The following is a 14746-nucleotide window of genomic DNA, read 5'->3' as shown; positions in this document are numbered from 1 at the left end:
GGCTCTGATGTCCTCATCCTCTCACTCTTTGAAGTATGGAAGAAGAAAAATTTAACTGAGTCCATTTAGTCTTTTTTATTAATTATACACTTTTTAATTTTTGAGACAGGCTTTTACTGTACGGTCCAGGAACTCATATATCCCAAGCTGGCCTCAAGCTTATGGGCAATCATTCTTCTCTAAGTGCTAGGATTACAGGCAAGAGTCACCTTGCCAGGCTTCCTGTCTGTTGTTGTTTAGGGCAGGGAAGGAGGTGTGTGTGTGTGTACACTGGTGTGCTCACCTGCTGATGTGTCTCTGGAGGCCAGAGGTTGATGTCCGGCGTCTTCTGCTGTCTTCTCCACCTTGTGTTTTGAGAGATGATCGTACTGATCTTGGAGCTCACCATTTCAAGTAGTCTAGCAAGGTTGCAAGCTCCAGATCCACCATCTCTGCCCCAATTCCAATACTGGGGTTTTGGACACACCCCATCGTGCCTGGCTTTTTCACAGTATTCTGGGGCTCTGCATCCTCTTGCTTTACCACCGATCCACCTCACCATTCTCTCACAAACTTGTTTAATTCTCACAACTCTGCCTTATACTGGTTATCACATGACAGCCCATTTTTGAAGGGAATCCTGCTTAGAAGACTTAGTTCACTTGATGGCCTGGGACTGGTATCGTGACTGCAGTTTTAGGGCAGAAGCCTGAGCTTAGCAGTCTGAACAAGCTAGACTCACCCCTACCTCCCCCCTTACCCCGCATCACTTGCCTCTCCTCCCCCCACCCTGCATCCCCTGCCCTCCCCTCCGCATCCCTATACTCCAATTTTAAAAAGCAAGTCGTGATAAAACAGAGAAAGGGGACTCAGTCACCATATTGGGAAAAGAGGCCTAATGTCCCCAAGTTCATCTTCAGGGAAGCATTAACTTTAGGTTTAAATGGAGAAAGAATTGAGGCAGAGGGCAGGAGATATATGTGCATAATGAAACAGTTCTGATCAAGGTGTGGCCTGGTTGACTAGTGTCTCAATTCTGGTTTTGCAAGGTGGTCCAAAGAAGTTGTTACCTCTCCACTTTAGGGAAGCAGTCTGGTTCCTACAGGGTGATGACTTCTGATCCCAGGGGAGCATCCCCCAACAGAGATTTGCCTTCATCTTGAGGGTAGTCTGCCATGGGAAGTTTCCCTGTCCCTGGATGTCTTCTATCTGGAAGGGAATGAGCTAGGCTGGGTAAACAGCTATCCCTAGATCGAGTAACATGCATGTGTTGCTGGAGAATTTCTCTCCAGCTCCCGCCACCAAGTCCCGCCAGTTCCAGAGCCCACTTACAAAATAAACACACAGACTCTTATATTATTTAAACTGGTTGGCCATTAGCTCAGGCCTGTCATTGTCTAGCTCTTACTCTTATATTTAGCCCATTTTTATTAATCTTTACTTTGCCACATGGCTCATGGCTTACTGGTACCTTACATCTTCCTTGTCCTGATGGCGGCTGGCAGTGTCTCCCTCTCAGCCTTCCACTTCCCAGAATTCTTTTCCTTGTCCCGCCTATACTTCCTGCCTAGCCAATGGCCAATCAGTGATTTATTTACTGACCAATCAGCAACACACTTGACATACAGACCATCCCACAGCACTTAATAATTAGTCATCTATGATAATCATATTTATAGCCATGTTAGTTAAGTCTTCTAGGTATACATAGTTATATTTCAGATAGATAGGTAGTCTTCAAACACTTCAAAGACCTACAGAATATGGCATTTAAAATGTTTTAAAAATTTAGACTTTCTGGACAGTGAGACATGTCTGCTCCTGACAGCACCGATTTACTTCAGAGAGGAGGATGGGCATTGAAGACACTCCATATGGAGTTTATCTTCACCTTGACAAAAATAGCCATTTGGGCAAGAAACTGTTCTTGCCTGGACTGCCTGATCAACTGGACATGCAGGACCCATACAAAGGTGACCACTGAACTTTGCTTGACAAAATGGTCCTTCAGGTTCCTGCTTTGCAGAGAAAACTGCCAGACATTCTACAGGACACAGAGAAAAGTGAATAAGAGACTCTAGGCCTGTGGGCTGAAGACAGATGCCCCAACTTTACAAGAGAACTTTGAATGACTGTCCAGGCTGCCAGCTGTCTCTGTCTACCCTACAAGACTCCTAAAAGTTGCTTACATCCTTCTCCATTTCTCAGGTAGTATTATATCCTTCTGAGGTCTTTGATGTGGTTAAAGAATAAATACAATTTTCCTTAGTTATAATAAAAGATAAGTTAGATATAAAACCTTAAACTCACAAATATAAGATAGATAGGATCTCTTCTTTAATATTGTAACTGTAATTCTTGCTTGATAATTGTTTTGTTATATGTAATTTTACTATGTTAAAGTTAAAACCTTCCTTTTTAAGAAAAGAAAAGGGGAAGTGCTGTGGGATGGTCTGTATGTCAAGTGTGTTGCTGATTGGTCAGTAAATAAATCACTGATTGGCCATTGGCTAGGCAGGAAGTATAGGCGGGACAAGGAAAAGAATTCTGGGAAGTGGAAGGCTGAGAGGGAGACACTGCCAGCCGCCATCAGGACAAGGAAGATGTAAGGTACCAGTAAGCCATGAGCCATGTGGCAAAGTAAAGATTAATAAAAATGGGCTAAATATAAGAGTAAGAGCTAGACAATGACAGGCCTGAGCTAATGGCCAACCAGTTTAAATAATATAAGAGTTTGTGTGTTTATTTTGTAAGTGGGCTCTGGAACTGGCGGGACTTGGTGGCGGGAGCTGGAGAGAAATTCTCCAGCAACATGCATGTAACATGTATGTGCAGAGTCAAGAACAGAACCAGGCCATCATTCAGATGCTCTGCAAGTCTCAGTGCCTTTTACCAAAAGTCGACTCCAACTGCCTGCTACAGTAGCGCCAAGATGGAAACTTCTCTGTGAAAAGTGAGGGCGGCATTATTCCCAGCCTCTCTTCAGTGCCACGCGGTATTCCAGAATCTCCATTGTGCACCTGCTGTCCATCTGGGTGCTAGCTCAGTAGTACAGACAAGCTCATTCGCCACACCGCCATGGTGACACACTGGTGACGTGGGTCATAGCCATCAAATGTCGTATCAGGCCATCACAGTTAAAAAGAAAACTGAACCTGCATTGAACACCAGATTTGGACCTGAGAGATAGCTCAGGAGGTAAGTGACCAAGCCCAACAACCTGACTTCAGTCCCCAGAAGTCACATGGTAGGACAGTTTGCTTTTGCGTGTTTTCCTCTGACCTCCACACACATGCCATGACACGTGCTTATGTGTGCACATGCACACACAAAACAGATGTTTAAAAAAAGAAAGCTACACTTTTTCCATGAACTTCCAAGAAATGCACGGGGAACACTGCATTGCCTCCTCTTAGGAGAGCTCAGGGTTCTTGTTCCCTCGGCTCTCCACTGTCCCTAAGTGCTTGCCGTCCTGGGGTTTGCTTCTCTTACAGGGAGTCTGTCAGACATGTGGACAGGACCAGCCGCACAACTCTGAGAGTGCTGAGCTGCTAGGGGAGGCCTGTGGCACAACAGTGGAACTCAGTGACTTGTGTGTTGCCAGGCTATCAGCATTGGTGTCCTCCAGTATAAATATGAGGAAAACTAGTTGGGTAGAGTGGAGCACATGCCTATGATCCCAGCAGCTCTGGAGGCTGAGGCAGAAGCATAACCAAGTTCAAGGCCAGCCTGGGCCATATAGCAAAACCCTTTCTCAAACAAACACACACAGGGGCTGGGGCCATAGGCCAATGGTAGAACACTTGCCTAGCATCCCCTGGGCTCTGGGTTCCAATATGAGACAATGTTATTATTTTTCTGTTTGCATAAATGTGTATGTGGTGTACGTGTGTGTATGTGCATGTTTACGTGTGAGGGGCACACATGTTAAATGATGACATATTGGCACATATGTTTGCATGCACGTGGGGCCCTTAGGCTGACGTCAGAGTTGATCCTCAATCATTCTTGCACTTTAGTTATAGTCAGGGTCTCTTAGTCAAACCCAGAATTCCCAGAATCTAGGGATCCCATCTCCACCTCCTAAGGCTGGAACTGTGGGCTGGCTCCCATGCTGCCCGTTATTCACTTGGGTTCTGGAGACTCAAACTCCAGTCCTGATTCTCACTCCACAGTACTTTAGCCACTGAGCCAACTCCTCAGCCCTCCAATACCAGAAACAAAACTGAAGTGCCAGCTGAAGGGAAGTCAGAGGCCCTGTCCTCTGAGAATGTGAAAAGGCTAGTGTTTTGTACTGCGTGTGCCTGTGCCGAGAGAGCACAAGCTGGGTTGTGCTGGCTGGCTTTATGTCAACTTGTCAGAAGCTCAAGCCATTTGGGAAAAAGAAACCTTAGTTGAGAAAATGCCTCCAGATTGGCCTGTGGAAAAGCCTATGGTACACCTTTTAAACTGTAGATTGATATGGGAGGGGCCATCTTACTGTGGGTGGTGCCAGCCCTGGACTGGAAGCCCTGGGGTGTATAAGAAAGCAAACAGAGCAAGCTTTGAAGAGCAAGCCAGTAGACAGCACTCCTCCATGGCCTCTGCTTCAGTGCCTGCCTGGCTTGCCTGGTGATGGACAAGCTGTGAGCTGCACTCAGCCCCTTCCTCCCCATGTGGCTTTGGTCATGGTGTTTATCCCATCAAGAGCCCTAACTAGAAGAGTGGTCATTTCCTCATACTCTTCTGCTTTTCTGGTTTACATGATGTTTTAGTCTTGCAGAGGTGGAGTCGGTGTTGGAGGCCTTGGGGTGAGAAGGGAGTGCCCAAAATAACCCATCAGAAGCTCCTTGGAAGCCAGAAGGTAGGGCTTGGGCATCGTGGGAACTCCAGCCTGACTCTGGGAGTCAAGTAGATCCTGAGGCTGGGTCCCGGAATTGCCCTGAGCTGCATCCCCAGCATGCCAAGGGTCTGTCAGGATTTGCCCTCTCCCCAGTTCTGCTCTGCCCACCTGACTCTTGTTAACTGCCAGTCTGCTTCTCTATGCTGCTTAGGCAGGGCTTCTCAGAAAGCGTGGCTTGGATGAGGAACTGAGGCACTTGCCTACAGCCCAGCCTCCCAGATGCTTCCGCAAGTCAAACCTAAGGCAGCTCGATTTCCTCAATTGGAAACTTTCTGTTAAGGATCATGGGGTCCGTGTTCTTATCTCTGCTGTGTCTGCAGTTTCATCACAGTTGAAGTTCTCTTCAGAATATGCTTTCCTTCCCCAGAGTCCTTGAGTTCCACACGCCTGGGCACCCACAGAAATGAGCCTGTGGAATGATTTGGGGGAAAACAGGGACTGTTTTGAGGTCTTTGTTGATAGACTATCACTGTAGACATGTCTTAGTTGAAAGGGCTACACATGGAATGCCTTCTTAGGCCCAAATACATAAGCCCCTCTTATAGACACAGGTGTTTTTGTCAATGGCAGGCCAGCGGGCTGATGGTAGACCTTTCGGGGGGCTCTGGGATTCAGGTTTGACTGTGTGCTGCCATCATCTCCTTGGCCAAGTAAAAGAGGGTTGACTGGCTGTTGGCTTGAGAACAAAAGCAAGACAAAACAGTCCAGAGCAAGGACTCTGGTGTGTGGGACCTCAGTGTCGCATTGCCTTACTGTGTTTAGCCTCTCCGCGTCATTCCTCTCACAGTACAGAACAGATCAGCTTTTGCTGTCCACTACTCCATATTTGTGAGTGAATCCACCTCACAGGCAGGATCAGGGAGAAGGGGCGTGTGACCCTTCTCCAACTCCTTTTAAGAGGTCACGTACAATGGCAGGAAGCACCGGCAACTTTGGGCCGTATAGCCCAAGGTCATGGGCAGAGCAAATACCATTACAGATGTAATCCAGCTTTCCTTCTAAACTTAATACATTTAACATTTTATAAACAAAGTTAGCATTTTAACCTAGTTGTCATGCTGTGACTAAAGTGTACCATTTTGTTTCTCCATGCCTTTGTAAATAGTAATACCTTCATACCCTTTCATCAATTTTCAACCATTCTCTTAAAAAGTAGAGGGCTGGAACTATAGCATCATAGCAGAGCACTTCTCAACATGTGAAAGGCCCTGGGTTTGAACCCCAGAACTAAAATAATAATAAAATAAAATTTAGTTAACTATGCCTATCACTCATTTTTATTGTAAATTATTCTATATTGAATGTAGTAAACCCTTGATCCCATTTTACAGTATTAAAGATGGTTGTGGTGGTGGTTTGAATAGGAATGGCCCTTATAGACTCATGTGTTTGAATGCATGGCCTATAGAGAGTGGCACTATTAGGAGGTGTGGCCTTGTTGGAGGAAGTGTGTCACTGTGGGGGTGGGCCTTGAGGTCTCAGACGCTCAAGCTATTCCCAGTGTGGCTCACAGTTCACTTCTTGTTGCCTACAGATCAAGATGTAGAACTCTTAGCTACTTCTCCAGCACCATGTCTGCCTGTATGCTGCCTTGCTTTCCACCATGATAATAATGGACTAAACCTCTGAAATTGTAAGCCAGCCCCAATTAAATGCTTTCCTTTATAAGAAGTGCCATGGTCATGCTCTTCACAGCAATAGAAACCCTAACTAAGACAGTTGCCATAGAAATAATTACAGATTCAAACATTCTGAAGAATAAGAAGTTTTCTTCATTATTACAAAAGTATCTTACCTTATGGAATATGTAAGATAGTGTAAAAAGTAAATGTGTACCTGTGTTCTCCTCATCTGGAGATGGCCATCATAGGTATGTGGCAGGGGCAATTTACCTGGAAACTTGATAGAGTGCAGACTCTTAGGTCAACCTCAACATATATTGAATAAAGATCCTTCACTTAATTATGCCACATTCAAGTCTGAGAACTACAGGTATGCATGGCCATGACCTTACCAATCTATAGGCCTTTCCTCTCACAGTTTTGCACAGTATCTTTCTGGGGGTCTAGGGGAATTCTGTCACGCCTGCCTAGGAAAAGCCCTGCTGTGCATTGCTTGGGCTTCTGTCACTGAACACGGTGTGTGACAGTGTTTCCTGTTTGCTCCCTTTTCCCCACAGCATGTATCTCATGGCTTCAGGAAGTCGTCCATCTTCTGACTGTGCCATAGTTCATTTGACGGACCCCTGTTGTTACAGGTTGTTTTGATTCTTTGCAGGGAAGGTATTTTATGGCTGTTGGAAATACACCAGAATGAGCTGGTCCCGCTGTTCCTTCCTCACTTCCTTTTAGTTAATTCTTGGGATGTTGCTATTGGACCAAAGGTATGACGGCTGTAAATATTCTTCATGTGCTCCAGGAGTGTACAAAATGCTCCTGCGCTAACCTAGGCCTGTGTGAGGTGGTCTGTAGACAAATGGAGAAGCAGAGCTTTGTCTCCATTTTTATCTCACCTCCAGGACTGGCTCAGAGGAGACTCTGAGGTCACTCAAAGGTGAATGGAGGAGGGGACATAAGTGACAGCGGGATGGGCAGTGGCCTGTGGTGGCAGAGTTCTTCCCTGGCTGAGTCCTGAGTGGTAACAGATGCCACTGACTAGGAAGTGGCCTCCCTAAATCTATAGAACGTGATTGGGACCAGACTTGGATTTGCTTCCTAAGTCTGAGACTTCTAGGTTACAGAACACCAGATGCTCATATTAAGTAAACTTTATTCTGGAAGGTGTCCTAAGGTTTTGTTTTGTTTTGTTTTGTTTTTTTGATAAAAAGTGAACTGTCAGATCTACAAATGTGATTCAATTAGGGATTACAGAGTAGTCACTTCACACCTGCAATTACTGTAGGTAAATTTTACTCCTGTACTCCAGGACACTGGGAGGAAAGTCTGAACTGGGCACACAACACATATACCGTGAAAGAGGCCACATCAGTGCAGTCTGCTGCCAGACCTGAGCAGCCAGTGATCTGTTTTGTCTCATACATTCTAAGAAGTTTTATCTAAATGGAATATTAGGACATGGTTTGGGGACTTGGCTTCTTTTGATGGGGGAGTATGTGTGGATATGGGTGCTCATGGAGCCCAGAGGACAACTTCAGGTGTTTCTCAGGAGCTATCCACCTTGTTTTTTTGAGATATGTCCTTTCATTGGCCTAGAGATCCCTGTCTTCACCTCTCTAGCTGGATTGCAAGTATGCATCACCAAGCCTGACACTTTTTGTATATGCTGGGGCTGCACTCAGGCCCTCATGGTTACAAGCAAGTGCTTTATTAGAAGAGACATCTCCCCAGGATTTGGCTTCTTAACATCCATTTTTGAGGTTAATCTGTGTTGTAGAATTTATCAGTAGTAGGCCATCCTTTGTATTGTTAAAGGATTTGCTTTTATGAAACAACATAATTTCTTATTTATGAACTGATAGGCATTTCAATTGTTTCAATTATTTTGGTTTTGGTTATTTATACACTGTTGGTTATTACAAGTGATGCTTGTTACTGTGTATATGTATTTGTATAGATTATATTTTTATGTCTTTTGGGTGAGTTTCTAAGAGTGTAGTTGTAGAATCAAGTTTATGTTTAACTTTGTAACAAACTATTTTCCCAAGTGTCTGTGCAGTGCTAGACTCTAAGCAACAGTGTGTGAGGGATTTAACTTTTCCACTTTTCCACAGCATCCAGTGCTGTCCATCTTTAGTAGAGCCTGTCTTCATTACCTTTTTACTGCTGTGCTAAGACTCCATAACCAAGGCAACTCAGAGAAGAAAGCATTTAATGGGACTTACAGTTTCAGAGAGTGAGTCCATGACCATTACGATGGGGAGCATGGTAGCAGGCGGGCAGGCATGGTACTGGAGTAGCAGCGGAGAGCTTGCATGTTGAGACAACAACCCCAAGGCAGAAGAGAGCTAACTGGGAATGGCTTGGGCTTTTGAAACATCAAAGTTCTCTCCTGATGACACACCTCCTCCAAGACCATCTGTCCTAATGCTTTCCAAAAAGTTCCACCAGGTGGGGACCAAACATTCAAATATATGAGCCTCTGGGGAATATTCTTTTCTTGTTTGGTTGGTTTTGGAGACAGGGTTTCTCAGCTCTGGCTATCTTAGAACTCGCTTTGTAGACTAAGCTGGCCTCTAACTCACAGAGATCATCTACCTCTGCCTCCTGAGTGCTGGGATTAAAGTCGTGCACCACCACTGCCTAGCCTGGGGGCTATTCTTATTCAAATCACTACACAGTCATTCTCTTGAGTATGTGATAGTGTAGCATTACAGTGTTTTGGTTTTGGTTTTGGTTTTGGTTTTGGTTTTCCAGAGCTGAGGACCGAACCCAGGGCATCGCACTTGCTAGGCAAGCGCTCAACACTGAGCTAAATCCCCAACCCCACAGTTTTTTATTAACATAATTTTCATTGATTATTTGAGAATTTCACATAATGCACCCTGGTCATCTGTTGTGGGAATTTTGATGGCATTGTGACACTTCAAGACTATTAAATACAGTTTACCTTGAATCAGGGAGTAGAGCTAGCAACTAGCTGTAGATGTAACCAACCGTCTTATTAAATAAGAAACACAGAACCAATGCAAAGAAGAAAGCCAAGAGATCAGAGCAAAGAGCCTTACCCATCTGCTGCAGCTAGCCTCTTCAGCCAAGAGAGACCTACTTCCTGAGTGTTTGTCTTTATATAGACTTTCTGTTCTGCCATCTCATTGGTTGTAAACCCAACCACATGACCGCCTCATCACTGCCTGTTTGTACAGACCTCCAGATCTTCTATGGTTGGTATTGAGATTAAAGGCGTGTGTCTCCAATGTTGGCTGTATCCTTGACCACACAGAGATCTACCTAGCTCTGCCTACCAAGTTCTGGGATTAAAGGCGTGCACCACGAACGCCCAGCTCTGCTGTGGCTTGCTATTAGCTCTGACCCCTAGGCAACTTTATTTATTAACATACAAATAAAATCACATTTCAGTACAAATAAAATATCACCATAACTAGCTGACGGGAATTGGCCATAGAGAAACTTGGATAGAGTTTCTAAACAATTTGGATAGAGAAGACACACAGGAAGGAAAGGGCAGGGACTTGAGTTTAGCTCTTCCTTTTGGTTTTGGAACGAGTGAAGAGACATGATTCCTGCTGGGTCTCTAGCCAAAAACCAAGGTCAGCTGGTTGCTTCTTGGCCTTTCTGATCTAGCAGGTTTTCACTCCCACATCTGACTTCCGAGTCTTTGTTGGTAAAATAGAACAATAGAGACTTAGTTTAAACCTACATATGGTGGATGTGGGACCAGAAGGCCCTCCAGGCCATGGCCTGAGTGGCCAGTGGGATGTTGACTGTGGGGCCCTGGGTCCCAGATTATAATTAATACATGTGCAACCACTAAGCTGACAGAGAAACATCCATCACCCTTACTTCCTAGTCTTAGGTCTCCCCCCTCCCCAGTGGCCTTCTCCTCCCAAAAAGATTTAAAAAAAAAAAAAAAGTTCAATTTGTATTGTCCTATAGTCACTGGAACATGGTCAACCTCTCAGTGGCCAGCCCCTTAAAGAAAAATGAATCCTTTCCCACCTCCATCCCCACCCCCACCCCTACCAGTAGCCATTATTGTGGAGAGCTTGCTTCAGCATCCTTATCAAAATTTTTAAGAGTTCTCTTTGATGACTTCCTGTCTGGGCTGGTTTGTTTTGTTTTTTCAGGGAGGGTGATGGCGGGGGTTGTCACAGAAGCCTTCTGTGTCTCTTATTCTCAACTGTGAGTCAGTCTGCTGTCATCGATAGCACTGCAGGAGAAGCTGTAAAGTTGTCCTTTACAGTCAGTGGGAGCTTGGATCATAGACTTCCACATGGTATCTGGCAACAGCACAGACCGACCACAGACATCCATCTGGCCTCCCCAACATGGCCCTCAAGTGGCAGTATGGACCACAGACATCAACATGGCCTCAGGTGGCAGCACAGACCACAGACATTGGAATGGCCTTGGGTAGTAACACAGCCCCTATCTGCAGCAGCACCACAGACCCAGACAAGGCCCCTGGTGGCAGCATGGACCACAGTCATCAACATGGCCTCACGCGGCAGTACAGGCCAGCACATCAACATGGCCTTTAGCAGCAGCTCAGGCCTCTCTCTACCGTGTATGTGCCACTTGGTTCGTCCATCCTTCCCACCCGGCCCAGTGGCCTTGGAAACCATAGCACATTACTCAGTACCTCTTTACCCACACAGCTCTACATGCAAATATTCTTTGCCACAAGTCATTGGTCTAGACCAAAGACTCTGGTCTCTGAAGCACCATAAATACCTGACCATGGCTGAGACTTCCTCAATCACAGCCATGCTTCAGGTTTTCATCTTCATCGGTGGTGACGTGCTCCCAGATCTAGTTCTGCAGCACCAGCTCCTCCTCGTGGTCCAGCAGCTTGTAGATGGAGTAGTTGGGGTTCACTGACTCAGAGCACTATATCTGGGCTAGTATGACAGCTGAGTTGGTCAGACTCTTCCGGCACATTAGTTTTAATTGGCATTTTCTTAAAGGTAAATGATGCGGAGGACTTTTTCATCTGATTATTAATCATTTTATGTGGTGAAATGACCACCTAAACCTTTTGCCAGTCCTTTTTAAAACATTAATTTTTTAAATTAAAATATAGTTACATCATTTCCCCTGCCGCCGCCTCCTATCCCTTTCATTCCTCCCAGTGCCTTCTCAAATTCGTGGCCTCCTCTTAATTACTACTGTCACACACACACACACACACACACACACACACACACACGAGGTGGGGAGTCAGCTGATGATTTAGTGTTGCTTGTATGCATATGTTTTAGGGCCGACCACTTAGTGTTAGACCACCATTTAGGGAATGCATCCCTGAGGAAGACCAGTTCTCCCTCTCTCGGCAGTTGTTAAAGTTTTTCATCTAGAGATGGAGCTCTGTGAGGCTTCCCCATCCACACTGGCATGTCAGCTGGTGATGTCACTGTTCTGGCCTTAAGCAGCCATACTGTGATTTCATAGGTGTAGAAGACACAGTCTTGCAGCAGACTTCCTGGTCCTCGGCACCATCCTCAGTGACATTCCCTGACCTTAGGTGCAGGAGTTGTGTCCTTGTAGATGTGTGGGATAGGATCGGGCACCCCACTGTCTATAATGGTCTCCATCTGCTTCAGAAGGAAGCTTGGATGGCTGGAGGGGCGAGAGCGACCTTACCTGTGGTCTAAGGGTAAGTGTCTGGAACACAGTTAGGAACGACTGGCATAGGAAAGGGGCAGGAGTAGGTCCTCTAAGATCCATGGTGTCTGTAGCCATGGCTGGCTGGCTAGGTTTCCAGTACCAGGCAGGCATGACTTTCCTCCTATTGATCAGACCTAATATCCAATCGGACGGCTTTTTGTTACTGCCAAGATGTAAGTGCCACTGTTGGACCTTTAGGGAATCGTGCTCTGCTGTCATTGTGTTCATAAGCATTCCTTCCTTGGCAGCTTTCACAGCAGTAGAAAAACTAGTTCTCAGGGAAGAGGTCTGCAGGTCGGATCCAACCTGAACCCTCTGAATCCTGTCGGCCAAAGTGATTGTTGTCTTCAGCAGTAAGGACTTGCCTCCAACTCCTGGGAGACAGCCAAGGGCAACATTAATAACCTGTATTGTTTGCGGGCCTTTTGGACTCCCCTGACCAATGCTCAAAAGGATGTTTCTCATGCCTGATACTGGGATTTGTTAAGTAGTCTAGCTCTCAGGAAGAACACTACCATAGCACCGTGTGTGTGTGTGTGTGTGTGTGTGTGTGTGTGTGTGTGTGTGTGTGTATGTATGTGTGTGTGCGCGTGCGCATGTACCTACACTTTGTCTTAGTTACTAATCTATTGCTGTGAAGAGACATGACCAAGGTAACTCTTAGAAAAGAAGGCATTTCTTCGTTTCAGAGGTCAGTCTATTATCATCATGGCAGGAAGCAGACAGTAATAGTACTGGAGCAGCAGCTGAGAGCTTTACATCTTGAATGGGGGGGGCAAAGAGACAGACAGAGACTAGGAAACCTCAAAGCCCACCCTCATTGACACACCTTCTCAAGGTCACACCCACTCCCCTCGCCACAGCTCCTAATCCTTCCTAAACAGTCACACTAGGGACAAAACATTCAAAGTGTGAACCTAGGGGACCATTCTCATTCAGGCCACCACCACTTATGTATTATACATACAGTAATATTCCCTGTGGCTATTCCAGACATCCCAGTGTGGCTTGCCCCTCCTCCTCCTCCTCCCTCCCTCCTGCTGTGTTTTCCTCATTCCCCTCCCACTTAATGCCTCCCCTTTCCCATCTCCCCTTCAAATCATCTGTATCCTGCTATTCTGGTCTCTAGAGCGCCTTCTCTACCCCAAAGGTTCATTTTGACTCCCTGGCTTCTGCAGTTATTCCAGGTTGTATACTCACATCTAAAGACTTAGAGTTAGGACCACAAATGAGAGAGAACATGTAGCATTTGTCACTCGGGATCTGGGTGACCTCGTTCAGTATATTAGTTCCACCCATCTACCTGTAAATTTCATGATCTCATTTTCTTGACAGCTGAATAGTATTCTGTTGTGTATATGTATAAATTTTCATTATCCATTCATCAGTCGAAGGACATTTAGACTTTTCGACCTACTAGCTATTATGAATAGAGTGGCTGCATTGTCTGTGGACCTGTGGTGAGGGAGTCCATCATGGAGGAAGAGCACACTGAAACGGAGCTCATCACCTCATGGCTGCCAGACAGCAGAAAGAGACAGGAGGAGACTGAGGACAAGATAGACCCTTCAGAGTCACATCTCCGGTGACCGTGTGTCTTGAGTCAGTCCACACCTTTCTCAGTGTCTGTCACCTTCCAGTACCACCATCAGATGATGAAGAATCCATCAATGGGTTAAACTATTGATGAAGGCAGAGCCCTCCTAATGCAGTCAGTGAGTTCCTAAAGTCCCAGCCACTATCAGCCGGGCCTCTAATACATGAGCCTTCAGGGACATTTCAGATTCAAACCCTGAAACACAGCACCAGTTGGCCCTCTTTTCCGGGGTTTGCTATTACTGATTTTTAACTCAGCTATTCTGGGGAATGTGAAGTTGCATGTCATTGTGGTTTTAGCTTTTCCTAATGACTAATGTGGGGAGCTTCTAGATGTTGCTGGCTGTTTATGCATTTTCTACTCAATGTGTCTTTTCAGTTTTGCCAATTCTGCAATGAGTCACCTTTTTCTCTGAGTCCAGAATTCTCTGTGTACATAGTGTGGCCACATGTCATTCATTAGATATATGTGTTGGAAGTAGATTTCCCAAATATTCCTTTTTTTTTCTCTTTCGATGTTCTATGATTGGAATTTGATTTTAATGAGTTTCTAATCAATTTCTGTGCTTTTCAAAACATTTCAAAGATTTTTTTCTTTTTTACCTCCTCTAAAGGTTGCAGAGATAGCCTCCTGGCTGATAGCTGGACAGAGGTGCTCATCACTCAGCTCTTCCAGAAAGAAAAGCTAAAGATGCATAATTGTGTTCCGAGGTGAGTGGTCATTAGAGCTCCCTGGAAATTAGAGATTGGACTCCTGTGAGAGTCTGGGACCCTGGACAACAGCATAGTAAGGAAAACAGAGTCTTGGTGCCTGCCACCCCACATCCACAGCTAGAGAAAGACAAGCCTCCTGTGAGGGAAACAGGCCCAGCACACAGTCAGTGTTAGCAGTTTTCACCCCTGGAAGTTTGCATAACCTTCATGCTTACAGTTCACTGATGTCAGGAACCTGGAAATGTACAAGTATTATCTCCTTTGGAAAAGG

General features: G+C 45.5%; 1 protein-coding gene and 1 long non-coding RNA gene across 4 annotated transcripts in view; one reads left to right on the top strand and one right to left on the bottom strand.

The window, feature by feature from the left end:
* Positions 1-829: 829 nt before the first annotated feature.
* LOC131912987 (uncharacterized) lies at positions 830-14599 on the bottom strand. The gene is made up of 3 exons (XR_009379776.1): positions 14365-14599; positions 5100-5270; positions 830-1188 (listed from the first exon to the last, which is right to left on the bottom strand). It is a non-coding gene; the product is annotated as an uncharacterized LOC131912987 (long non-coding RNA).
* Positions 11979-14746, top strand: part of Gpr160 (G protein-coupled receptor 160) — a 28858-nt gene continuing 26090 nt past the window's right edge. Inside the window, exons 1-2 of one of the 3 annotated variants that reach the window (XM_059265309.1) lie at positions 11979-12154; positions 14376-14472. The gene's annotated coding sequence lies outside the window, so the exon portion shown is untranslated. Of the gene's footprint in view, positions 12155-13040; positions 13881-14375; positions 14473-14746 lie in introns of those variants that run through there. The other 2 variants (XM_059265311.1, XM_059265308.1) reach the window with 2 other exon arrangements.

The sequence above is a fragment of the Peromyscus eremicus genome, chromosome 6 (assembly GCF_949786415.1).
Source record: "Peromyscus eremicus chromosome 6, PerEre_H2_v1, whole genome shotgun sequence".
NCBI lineage: Eukaryota > Metazoa > Chordata > Mammalia > Rodentia > Cricetidae > Peromyscus > Peromyscus eremicus.
The sequence above is the reverse complement of the archived record's forward strand: the minus strand, read 5'-3'. Positions and strand labels throughout refer to the sequence as shown.